This window comes from Neoarius graeffei, chromosome 5, assembly GCF_027579695.1.
Source record: "Neoarius graeffei isolate fNeoGra1 chromosome 5, fNeoGra1.pri, whole genome shotgun sequence".
Lineage (NCBI taxonomy): Eukaryota > Metazoa > Chordata > Actinopteri > Siluriformes > Ariidae > Neoarius > Neoarius graeffei.
Window position 1 is genome coordinate 77,261,374 of NC_083573.1, and position 14,016 is coordinate 77,275,389.

Below are 14,016 nucleotides of genomic sequence, written 5' to 3' on the forward strand. Positions count from 1 at the left end.
ACTATAGGATGAATGCTTTTCTGTTGCACCACTCAGGAGCCCATCATAGCCCACAAGATTGTTCATGTTTTCCCATAATAAGAAAAGAACTGAAAGTATGTTTAAAAACTCACTTTTAGTCTCCATGGAAAGAACAACTGTTAGGGCATTCATTTAGCATTTATGTGAAACTCATATTTTTGTGGAATGCTTTCATGAATTATATAAAGCATATTTGTGAATTAAGCTCGAAATTTGTACAATTTGTCCTTTCAGCAATGGGATTTCTTACTCATGGAGAGCAATTTGTGCTTATTTGTTACCAACAAATAACATGGATACAATAAGACCTGAGAGAACGTGACCACAAGTAACTAGAACTTATTTTTACTGTAATCCTCCAAGGTTCAAAAGTTGCATTAAACTACATAATTTGTGGAGGATGGCCCCATGTGGAGGACAGCCCCATGTGGACAGTTGAAAGTCACACCTGGAAGACGCTCTGGACACTTACAGCAATGCTTTTATGGCTGAGGACTACAGTTGATTTGCTAACTTTAGGACTGCAGTTGTCATGAACAGTTTTGCACTCAAGTTTCCATCAATGAAGAGTTATAACATCAACAAAACTGACTTCATGTTAAAACTGTTAATGTTATAGTCATGTTGTCTGTTGTTGCCCAAATGAGGATGGGTTCCCTTTTGAGTCTGGTTCCTCTCGAGGTTTCTTCCTCATGTCGTCTGAGGGAGTTTTTCCTTGCCACCGTCACCACAGGCTCGCTCATTGGGGATAGATTAGGGATAAAATTAGCTCATGTTTTAAGTCGCTCAAATTCTGTAAAGCTGCTTTGTGACAATGTTTATTGTTAAAAGCGATATACAAATAAACTTGACTTGACTTGACATAAGAACTGCTAAGGGAAGGCTTTCTATCATCACAATACCTTTATTGTTTGAGTGAAATGGTTGCAGTTTGAATTTGCATGATAAGTTTTCCACATTGCAGTCAAAGTATACAAACCATCTCAAAATTTGTGTTCGAATACCACTTTAAATTTTGGTCAGACCTGGAGAAAAGAGAACTTTCCAAAATATTTTGTCAGAACTTTTCAATACTTTACCTAATAATATTAAAGAAATATCAAATTTTAATCAATTTTGCTCTGAAGTGAAAGCTTTTCTAAAGAAATGTGACACAATTATCATGCCATGATTTTCTTAGCTTGCAGTTTCGTGATTTTTCTGTCTAAAGATCTCATCTCATTATCTGTAGCCGCTTTATCCTGTTCTACAGGGTCACAGGCAAGCTGGAGCCTATCCCAGCTGACTACGGGCGAAAGGCAGGGTACACCCTGGACAAGTCGCCAGGTCATCACAGGGCTGACACATAGACACAGACAACCATTCACACCTACGGTCAATTTAGAGTCACCAGTTAACCTAACCTGCATGCCTTTGGACTGTGGGGGAAACCGGAGCACCCAGAGGAAACCCACGCAGACAACATGCAAACTCCACACAGAAAGGCCCTCGCTGGCCATGGGGCTTGAACCCGGACCTTCTTGCTGTGAGGCAACAGCGCTAACCACTACACCACCGTGCCGCTTCTTTCTAAAGATACATTGCATAATTACTACATTATGATTTCCTAAGTTAATTTTGAAGTTTTATAATATCTTAAGCTACATATCTAGCGTTAGAATTAAATATAAAGTATTATTTCCTAAGCTTTATTATTTCTTAAGTTTTTCAAAGTAGCAGTGTCATACAATCACCACATTACAATTTCAGAAGTATTTGTTTTTTCATGGTTTCCTAAGTTTTGCAAGTTGATGATTCCCTAAGTTTGCAACTATTATATTTTCTTCTCTATTATTAATATTATTATTTTTATATATGCATCATTTAATTTAAAAGTTTTTCTAGTCTATTTCATTGTAGCTAGTTTAGACAGGCAGCATGGTGGTGTAGTGGTTAGCACTGTTGCCTCACAGCAAGAAGGTCCTGGGTTCAAGCCCCGTGGCCGGTGAGGGCATTTCTGTGTGGAGTTTGCATGTTCTCCCTGTGTCTGTGTGGGTTTCCTCTGGGTGCTCCGGTTTCCCCCACAGTCCAAAGACATGCAGGTTAGGTTAACTGGTGACTCTAAATTGACCATAGGTGTGAATATGAATGGTTGTGTGTCTCTGTGTGTCAGCCCTGCAATGACCTGGTGACTTGTCCAGGGTGTACCCCGCCTCTTGCCCATAGTCAGCTGGGATAGGCTCCTGTGACCCTGCGCAGGATAAGTGGCTATGGATAATGGATGGATAGTTTAGACAGAATATTCAATATCAGAAGAGCCACTTAATGGAATTTATTGAATAAAGCCATTATAAGTTTCCTGGGCAATAAATGCCATGTCATTTCTTTTCCAATACCTAGCTACGTCTCCCTTCACCTTCATAAGAATGGCAATTCTGTCAGGTATGAATGCCACCAGTGCCCTGAGACAGTTCCTGCCTCTTACTTTTCCACTAGAGTTTTACTGTTGGAGTTTGTTGGTGCTCATTTTGGTGGATTTTGCTGTTGACACACTGAACTGTCCATTGTGAACTCAGTGCTAGTACCAGTAAATTCAGTGACTTCTTTTGATGAGTAGTGTTTTGTCCGTGTGTACAAACCATTGCAATTGTACAACCCCGATTCCAAAAAAGTTGGGACAAAGTACAAATTGTAAATAAAAACGGAATGCAATAATTTACAAAACTCAAAAACTGATATTGTATTCACAATAGAACATAGACAACATATCAAATGTTGAAAATGAGACATTTTGAAATTTCATGCCAAATATTGGCTCATTTGAAATTTCATGACAGCAACACATCTCAAAAAAGTTGGGACAGGGGCAATAAGAGGCTGGAAAAGTTAAAGGTACAAAAAAAGGAACAGCTGGAGGACCAAATTGCAACTCATTAGGTCAATTGGCAATAGGTCATTAATGTGACTGGGTATAAAAAGAGCATCTTGGAGTGACAGCGGCTCTCAGAAGTAAAGATGGGAAGAGGATCACCAATGCCCCTAATTCTGTGCCGACAAATAGTGGAGCAATATCAGAAAGGAGTTCGACAGTGTAAAATTGCAAAGAGTTTGAACATATCATCATCTACAGTGCATAATATCATCAAAAGATTCAGAGAATCTGGAAGAATCTCTGTGCATAAGGGTCAAGGCTGGAAAACCATACTGGGTGCCCGTGATCTTCGGGCCCTTAGACGGCACTGCATCACATACAGGCACGCTTCTGTATTGGAAATCACAAAATGGGCTCAAGAATATTTCCAGAGAGCATTATCTGTGAACACAATTCACCGTGCCATCCGCCGTTGCCAGCTAAAACTCTATAGTTCAAAGAAGAAGCCGTATCTAAACGTGATCCAGAAGCACAGACGTCTTCTCTGGGCCAAGGCTCATTTAAAATGGACTGTGGCAAAGTGGAAAACTGTTCTGTGGTCAGACGAATCAAAATTTGAAGTTCTTTATGGAAATCAGGGACGCCGTGTCATTCGGACTAAAGAGGAGAAGGACGACCCAAGTTGTTATCAGCGCTCAGTTCAGAAGCCTGCATCTCTGATGGGATGGGGTTGCATTAGTGCGCGTGGCATGGGCAGCTTACACATCTGGAAAGACACCATCAATGCTGAAAGGTATATTCAGGTTCTAGAGCAACATATGCTCTCATCCAGATGACGTCTCTTTCAGGGAAGTCCTTGCATTTTCCAACATGTCAATGCCAAACCACATACTGCATCAATTACAGCATCATGGCTGCGTAGATGAAGGGTCCGGGTACTGAACTGGCCAGCCTGCAGTCCAGATCTTTCACCCATAGAAAACATTTGGCGCATCATAAAACGGAAGATACGACAAAAAAGACCTAAGACAGTTGAGCAACTAGAATCCTACATTAGACAAGAAAGGGTTAACATTCCTATCCCTAAACTTGAGCAACTTGTCTCCTCAGTCCCCAGACGTTTACAGACTGTTGTAAAGAGAAAAGGGGATGTCTCACAGTGGTAAACATGGCCTTGTCCCAACTTTTTTGAGATGTGTTGTTGTCATGAAATTTAAAATCACCTAATTTTTCTCTTTAAATGATATATTTTCTCAGTTTAAACATTTGATATGTCATCTATGTTCTATTCTGAATAAAATATGGAATTTTGAAACTTCCACATCATTGCTTTCCGTTTTTATTTACAATTTGTACTTTGTCCCAACTTTTTTGGAATCGGGGTTGTATAATAAGGTGTTGCTTTTGGTGGATGAGACTAATCTTTTGGTTTGGGAAGCTTAACATCACATATTTTAAGGTTTATCAATGGATTTCAACAAACATGCCAAGGTGTCAAGGGAAACTTTTTAAAATTCTTGTTCTTGGTAATTATGCATACTTTCCAGATGCATTAAAATGCTGAAGTATTCATTTATTACATTATAAATAAACAAGATGTAACATTATCTCCTAAGTAATCATTTGATTATTGTACGATCATAGAAATATTTACCTTCTTAAAATAACCTTTTGTAGACATGAATAATTGGAACTTTGGACAAGAAGGGCTTGTGCGTTAGCAGAGCCTGTAGCTACGCTGACAGGTCTGCTTTTTGGAGTCTATTTTCCCCTGAAGATCATGTCGTTCTGGTTGTTGTTGTCCAGAGAAAGGCTCATGAATGTGACACAGGATACGTGACCCAAGCACTGGGGGAGGCTGTACATCACAGCCAGAGCTGGGCCTTTTAAAGCTGGCTTGCCCTGTCACCAGTCTCACCTTTGTGAAGCTTTGCAGGATTCAGTATTACATCATCTGAGTGTGTTCTGTCTGTCATCTGTGTGTGTCTCACTTCTTTAATCTGAAGACCTGGCCAAAAGGGATCTCTCCTAATTTCTTTGAACTCTTTTTCACCCCACAAAATGATCATCCTGTACGCTATATAATGACTCAAGATGTTAAAGCATTAAAGCATATCTGCTGTGTTCTCACCTCTCATGACCCTGTGACGGTCATCTTATTCTGAAGGATGTAAACAGCATTGATGCTTACTACACTTGAGACCTAGAGCGGCTGTGCATAATGCTTAGGTAAGAAAGATGTATGATCGAACAGATTCATTGTGACTGAGATTAGAGCCTCATTCTCCATTGCCTCAAGTGGGCCACTGTCAACACTCACCTTTCAACAAAAAGGAGCTGCATTCTCATTTCCATCTCCACAGAGTAATTAGCTCAGCATACTCCTCATTAGCACTGATGAGCTGCTGCCAAATGCGATTATCATACTACACAGAAAAAAAAATGCTCCTACAGAAGGGGGCATCTTGATTATTCGGGGGTTTCTAATATAAATTTTGTATCACCACGGGGCATTCCAAAAGACAACAGCTCAGCCAAAAAGCTCTAATGTTACCAGCTTTCATCTGAAAAGAAATGAAAAGGCAGAAACCAAACCCAGAGTGTACAAAGAGCTCAAGAACTATAATGAAAAGTCACAAATCGTAAAATTCTACATATTGCTCACAAAAGATTTTGTATTTTGTCATGGTTTACTTGTATCCTTGCACTTATTCTGATATTCTACTCTATCAGATCGTTGTGTAGAATACATTTAAAATGAGTTCAGTAAAAATGAGGTCTTTATGAGTGATTTGGCAGCTGTGAACACGGCTGTTCTACATTTCCAGTAAGTGCTTTCTTTGAGAATTTTTAGGAGTAAAGATGGGATAAGTGGAGCTGTCATACTATCATTGCTTTACACCTTTCGTTGGAGAGAGATTTCACACCTGTGAGCCAGTTTACCAAGTTCAGATCAGAGTGGAAGTGAAACTTTTGGTTTGTTTGCTGTTTGGGTTTGGGTTGGTTTCACACTGCACATAATAAAATGAACAAAAAAGTAAAAGAAAAAAGCCCCCAAAATAAATCAAAACAAGGAGCATGCTGGGTTAAAAAACATCCTTATAAAATGCTTTTGTTCACTGGTCAGAAATATGGCGATGGGGGAAAAAGCTGACAATCATATACCAAGTGCATGTAATGAATTACAAGCTAATAATATACAAAAAAACTAGCTTTAGCCATTTTGTGTGGATTCCTGCTTTAATTTTTATTTTTTGTTTATTTATTTTTTTTGGTTGTCAGTCCAAATATTCTGAACACGTATGGCATTTCTGTAGATCTACAGTTCTGTCCTTTTGTACTCAGCTTAGCAGCTTGTATCTACAACCCAAAATCAGATAAAGTTGGGATGGTATGTTGAAATTGAAATTAAAACTGAAAACAATGACTTGTAAATAATCTTCGATCTGTATTGCACTCAAAACAACACAGCAGAATATTATGTGATATTTTAGCTCATTAATTTTACTGGGGTTTTCTTTTCATAATAAACACATTTCAATTTTGATTCTTACAACACATTTCAAAAAAAGTTGGGATGGTAAAGCATTTACTACATTATAATGTTGCCATTCTTTCTCACAACACATACTTTAGGGACTGAAGCCACTATGTGATGAAGCATTTCTGGTGTTATTTTGTCCCATTCTTCCTGCAAACAGGTCGTAAGGTGTGAAACAGTACAGGGTCGTCATTGTCATATTTTTCGTTTCAAAATTCTCCACACATTCTCTGTTACGGACAGAGAGCACAGGCACCCTCTTCTTCCCCAGCCATGCCTTTGTAACGTGTGCAGAATGTGGTTCTGCATTGTGTCTTGTTGAAATATCCCTGGAAAAGATGTTGTCTTGAAGGTAGGATATGTTGCTCCAAAATCTCAGTGTACTTTTCTGCATTAATGCTGCCATCTCAGAAGTGTAAGTTACCTTTGCCAAGGGCACTGACATAAACCCATACCATGACACACCCTGGCTTTTGGACTTGTTGCTGGTAACAGTCTGGATGGTTTATTCGTCTTTAGTCCAGAGCCCATGGTGTCCATTTCTTCAAAAAAAAAAACAACAACAAAAAAACAACAACCCTGAAATAGTGACTCATCTGACCACAATACACATTTCCACTGTGTGATGGTCCATCCCAGATGCCTCTGAGCCCAGAGAAGTTAATGGCGCTTCTGGACACTATTAACATAAGGCTTCCTTTTTGCACAGTAAAGTTTTAACTGACATTTGTGGATATATCTCTGTATTGTAGTGCTTGACAAACATTTGCCAAAGTAATCCAGAGCCCATGTGGTTATATCAGTGATAGATGAGTGACAATTCTTGATGCAGTGCCGTCTGAGGGATCAGAGATCACAGGTGTTCAGCTTAGGCTTGCGCCCTTTACAGACCAAAATTCCTCCAGGTTCCTTGAATAATTTAATGACATTATGCACCATAGATGGTGGAAGATCCAAATACCTTTGTATCTTTCTTTGAGGAACATTGTTTTTAAGCATTTCAATAATTTTCTCACACATCTATTGATAAGCTGGAGAGCCTCAGCCCATTTTTTCTCCTCAAAAACTAGGCCTTTCCTGGATTTTGTCCCAAATCATCATTACAATCACCTGTTGATATCATTTGTTTAAAATCACATCATTATGTAATTGTTTTACCTCATTACTAACCCTAAATTAGTGTTTTTGGAATGTGTTGCAGGATTGAAACACAGGAACGGATATATATTAACAAATGAAATGAAGTTGACCAGACAAAGCATGAAATATCTTGGGTTCACAATGTCTGCAATGAATTACAAGTCAAAGTAAATTGAGAAATCACTGCTTTCTTTTTTTTATTTGCATTTTCTGTACTGTCCCAACTTTTTCTGATTTCACGTTTGGTTCACTTTATGCAGTCAGGTTGATTCAGGGTCGAATTGCTTTTTCATTGCAATTGAAGCATGCTTGATCTTGGACCATTTGGTTTGGTTTTCACTCAAATGTGACTGTTGTGTTATCTCGCTAAATGAACTGCACAAAAAGGAAAAACAAATGGACTAAACACTGCATATGTGAAAACACTCTTGGTCTCACTTTTAGAACTGACAGTATGTAGGATTAATGGAAATAAACGTCGGGCAATGCTGTAACAAAATGCTAGATTACTTCTGGATTAACAGGAAAACTAATCCTACACTGTGTAATCTTCAACAATTTCTTTTTTTATCTTCAAAATAGACCAACATTTAACGGTAGTAAGCCTTGGTTAGTTATGTTGTGTATTAGAGGGCTGGCACTGCCAAAAATCACAGCTTTAGTATTGGTTCAGACTTGTAACCTTGTTTTTTCAAAGTTTATAAGCAATGCCTGACCTCAGACACTCAGACAAAACAAAGCGAGTCTCAGAGGTTAGTGAAATGCTATCTGGACAACTGCAGACTATGGCACACATGACTCATCGAAAGGCTGACTCAAAGCTGCCTACCATTCGGTCTTTCCATCTCTTTATCCAGGAGACAGATTCTTCATGTTTTAATGTTGAACAGCGCAAACACTGCATAGGACGACATACAAGTGTGTTTTCTGTGAGACGTAATGTTTATACTACAACCCCGATTCCAAAAAAGTTGGGACAAAGTACAAATTGTAAATAAAAATGAAATGCAATGATGTGGAAGTTTCAAAATTCCATATTTTATTCAGAATAGAACATAGATGACATATCAAATGTTTAAACTGAGAAAATGTATCATTTAAAGAGAAAAATTCGGTGATTTTTAAATTTCATGACAACAACACATCTCAAAAAAGTCGGGACAAGGCCATGTTTACCACTGTGAGACATCCCCTTTTCTCTTTACAACAGTCTGTAAACGTCTGGGGACTGAGGAGACAAGTTGCTCAAGTTTAGGGATAGGAATGTTAACCCTTTCTTGTCTAATGTAGGATTCTAGTTGCTCAACTGTCTTAGGTCTTTTTTGTCGTATCTTCCGTTTTATGATGCGCCAAATGTTTTCTATGGGTGAAAGATCTGGACTGCAGGCTGGCCAGTTCAGTACCCGGACCCTTCTTCTACGCAGCCATGATGCTGTAATTGATGCAGTATGTGGTTTGGCATTGTCATGTTGGAAAATGCAAGGTCTTCCCTGAAAGAGACGTCATCTGGATGGGAGCATATGTTGTTCTAGAACCTGGATATACCTTTCAGCATTGATGGTGTCTTTCCAGATGTGTAAGCTGCCCATGCCACACGCACTAATGCAACCCCATACCATCAGAGATGCAGGCTTCTGAACTGAGCGCTGATAACAACTTGGGTCGTCCTTCTCCTCTTTAGTCCGAATGACACGGCGTCCCTGATTTCCATAAAGAACTTCAAATTTTGATTCGTCTGACCACAGAACAGTTTTCCACTTTGCCACAGTCCATTTTAAATGAGCCTTGGCCCAGAGAAGACGTCTTCACTTCTGGATCATCTGGAACGGCTTCTTCTTTGAACTACAGAGTTTTAGCTGGCAACGGCGGATGGCACAGTGAATTGTGTTCACAGATAATGTTCTCTGGAAATATTCCTGAGCCTATTTTGTGATTTCCAATACAGAAGCATGCCTGTACTGTATGTGATGCAGTGCCGTCTAAGGGCCCGAAGATCACGGGCACCCAGCATGGTTTTCCGGCCTTGACCCTTACACACAGAGATTCTTCCAGATTCTCTGAATCTTTTGATGATATTATGCACTGTAGATGATGATATGTTCAAACTCTTTGCAATTTTACACTGTCGAACTCCTTTCTGATATTGCTCCACTATTTGTCGGCGCAGAATTAGGGGGATTGGTGATCCTCTTCCATCTTTACTTCTGAGAGCCGCTGCCACTCCAAGATGCTCTTTTTATACCCAGTCATGTTAATGACCTATTGCCAATTGACCTAATGAGTTGCAATTTGGTCCTCCAGCTGTTCCTTTTTTGAACCTTTAACTTTTCCAGCCTCTTATTTCCCCTGTCCCAACTTTTTTGAGATGTGTTGGTGTCATGAAATTTCAAATGAGCCAATATTTGGCATGAAATTTCAAAATGTCTCACTTTCGACATTTGATATGTTGTCTACTGTATGCTCTATTGTGAATACAATATCAGTTTTTGAGATTTGTAAATTATTGCATTCCATTTTTATTTACAATTTGTACTTTGTCCCAACTTTTTTGGAATCAGGGTTGTAGATCCACACAGGATCTTACAGACACAAGTCTGGGGGATTTTTAATTCTATCAAAAATGGAACGTATTTAAGCAATGTCATGGAGAAAGAGAAGAGATCATATGTGATGTTCTTTCTGTGCTATATGGCTATATTGTATCATAGTATTATAAGGTCCAATCTGCTCGTCAATCATCATTCAGCATAAATACACCACGTCAGTAACCATGGCCAATTAAGATCCATGTTCAATTTACACACTGGCAGAAAAGATCAGATGCAGTGTTTCAATGATGCAAGCCAGATGAGAAAGAAACTTATGAAGAGACTGAGGGATTGTGTAATAAGGACTTTATAAAAAAACAAACAGGATCCAAACTTATAAAATAATAAGTTTCTGTCTGTTTTTGACCAGCATTCAAAAATCCCCACTTTTTAAATGTCTCAGAATTTTGCAAATTTGAAGTAGCCTTCTGTACATGTAGATTTCAGTAACTTTTATCTTCCTGAACCTTCCAACAACAAAAGACATTCAGTTCAAACTGACATTCTTTAGACCTGTTTGTTGGATTAAAGTCATTCATTTCTAGTGACCAGGCAAATTGTCTAATAAAAACTCAGTAGTAAACATAATAGCTTGATAATAATGGAATTTAATTTACTGTCACAAAATTACAACCCCAATTCCATACATTTGGGACACTGTGTAAAACATAAATTAAAAAACAGAATATGACGATTTGCAAATCTTGGAAACAATATATATTTCATTGAAAATAATACAAAGACAACATATCAAATGTTGAAATTGAAAAATTGTATTTTTTAAAAATATATGCTCATTTTGAACAAAAGACTGGAAAAATTGTGTAATGCTAAAATATATATATATATATATATATATATATATATATATATATATATATATAAATAATAGTTTGGTTAATTGGCCACAGGTCAGTAACATGATTGGGTATAAAAAGAGCATCCCATAGAGGCGGAGTCTCTCAGAAGTAAGGATGGGGAGGGGTTCACCACTCTGTGAAAAACTACGTGGGCAAACAGTGCAACAATTTAAGAATAATGTTTCTGAAATTAAAATTGCAAAGAATTTGGGGCTCACATCATCTATGGTACATATCATTAAAAGATTCAGAGAATCTGGGGAAATCTCTGTATGCAAGAGACAAGGCTGAAAACTGACACTGGATGCCTGTGATCTTCAGGCCCTCAGGCGACACTGCATTAAAAGCAGACACGTGTCTGTAGTGGAAATCACTGTATAGGCTCAGGAACACTTCAGAAAACCATCAACTGTGAAAACAGTTCATTACTGCAACTACAAATGCAAGTTAATACCATATATAAACAAACAATATCCAGAAACACCGCCACCTTCTCTGGGCCCGAGCTCTTTTACATGGACTGAGGTGAAGTGAAAAACTGTCCCGAGGTCTGACGAATCAAAAGTAGAAATTTATTTTAGAAATCGTGGACGCCCTGTCCTCCAGGCTAAAGAGGAGAGGGACCATCTGGCTTGTTATCAGTGCACAGTTCAGTTATCAGTGTACCTCATGCCATCTGTGATGGTATGAGGGTGCATTAGTGCACATGACATGGGCAGCTTGTACATCTGGGAAGGCATCATTAATGCTGAATGATATGTACACGTTTCAGAGCAATATGCTGCCATCCAGACAAAATCTTTCAGGGAAGGCCTTCCTTCTTTCAGCAAGACAATGCCAAACCGCTTTCTGCACATATTAAAACTGCTCCATAGTAAAAGAGTCCAGGTATTAGGTGTGGACTGCAGGCAGGCCAGTTTGTCTCCCATTTAACACATCTGGTGCATTATGAAGCACAAAATACGACAAAGGAGACCCTGAACTGTTGAGCAACTGAAACTGTATAATCAGGCAAGAATGGGACAACATTTCCCTTTCAAAACTACAGCAATTGTTCTCAGTTCCCAAACATTTACAGAGTGTTGTTAAAAGTCGAGGTGATGCAACACAGTAGTAAACATGTCCGTCCCAACTTTTTTGAAACATGTTGCTGGTGTCAAATTCAAAATAAACATATGTTTTTCAAAAAAACAATACGATTTCTCAGTTTCAACATTTGATATGTTGTCTTTGTATTTTTTCCAATGAAATATTGGGCTTCCATGATTTGCAAATCACCACATTCTGTTTTTATTTACGTTTTACACAGTATCCCAAATTTATGGAATTGGGGTTGTAAAAAGATCATGCATCCCCAGCAAGGCTTCACGGACCTTTGTAATCCCACTTTGAGAATTGCTGTACTGGAGTATTGCTAGCTAGCATGTACAGACTTTCTTAAAACATCTCTCAAAACCTCTCTTTCCCCTGATAGAACCCTATAACACCAAGTTTGTCTGAGAGTTTAAAGACAAAACTTTGTTTTCATTATTACATTCAGAACTCTGTGAAAGCAAATACCACATGTGCCAAGAGTGGCAAGCTAAGGTGAAGTGAGGACCCAAGAGCAGACTCAGAAAACAGGCAGTGTAAAGAGAAAACTTCTTTAATGAAGTAGATGGCAGAAAGGCAAAAAGGTACAATAGGGCTCAGGCAAAAATCAGTAGTCAAAAAACAGGCCAGGAGGTCAAAAACACAGGAGCAGGTAGACACGATTAGGGACAAAAAACAGGACAGAAAAATCTTCACAAAAACTGATGAACACCGGGACAAGGGAAATCCAGGCAGAGGTAGCAAAAGACAATTCAAAAGAACAGGCAGGCAAAAACAGGGGCAAAAAACTAATGAGAAATTCAGGCAGGGGAAGACACAATACCAATGAGCTGTAGTGAGGCGAGGAAAGTCTACAAGAGACAGTCTGGCAAATGGAGTAGCTCCAAACAGTTCTTAAAAAGCCCTGGCTGATGGGAGAGGAGTGGTAGCAGGTGTGGGAGTGCCGCTTCAGGAAATGGCCTTCAGCAAGGCAGGACTGAATTCCTGTCCTGGATCTAGCCTGGAAGTCCCACAATCTAAGGCATGGATGGACTGTGACAGTACCCCCCTTCAACAGGCACCTTAGAAAGTGCTTGAGTGTTGTTGGTGGAAGTCTGTGATGAGGGTGGGATCCATGATGAACCTGGCAGGAACCCAGCTCCTCTCCTCAGGCCCATACCCCTCCCAATCAACCAGATACTGGAGTCCTCTGCCTCAGCATCGTACCTTCAGCAACCTCCTGACAGTGAAGACCTCACCACCATCTATGAACCTGGGAGGGGTTTGGAGGGTGGGGACAGGGAATTGGAGACAAGGGGTTTGACTTGGGAGACATGGAAATTTGGGTGAATATGGCATATGGTTACGGGCAGAGACAGTCTTACAGAGCAGGGATTAATTACCTTGGAGACAGGGAAAGGTCCTATGAACCTGGGAGCCAATTTCCATGAGACTGTCTTGAGGGGCAAGTGGAGAGCATTACCAGCTGCCCCACCCAATAGATGGGAGCTGCCGAGCAGTGTTTGTCAGCTTGCTCTTTAAACATCTTGACAGAACATAGGAGCTTTTTCCTGGTCAATGCCCACATTCTCCTGCAGTGGCACACAAACATCTGGGCAGAGGGCACAGCAACAACTTCTTGGATGGGGAAGAGTGGTGGCTGGTAACCCAGAGAGCACTGGAAGAGGGAAAGACCTGTAGCTGAGGTGGGTAAAGAGTTGTGAGCGTACTCTATCCAAGGAAGGGTCTTGCTCCAGGAGGCAGCATCCTTGGACACCATGCACCTGAGAGCCACTTCCAGCTCCTGGTTGGCCTGTTCTGTCTGTCCATTGGTCTGAGGATGAAAACCTGAAGACAGACTGTGAGAAGCACCAATGAGTTTACAGAAAGCCTTCCAGAATTGGGCAGAGAACTGGGGTCCATGGTCTGATACGATGTCTGAGG

General features: G+C 39.7%; 1 protein-coding gene across 1 annotated transcript in view; it reads right to left on the reverse strand.

The window, feature by feature from the left end:
- Positions 1-14,016, reverse strand: part of scn5lab (sodium channel, voltage gated, type V-like, alpha b) — a 242,756-nt gene that overhangs the window by 112,287 nt on the left and 116,453 nt on the right. The window lies entirely within an intron of this gene.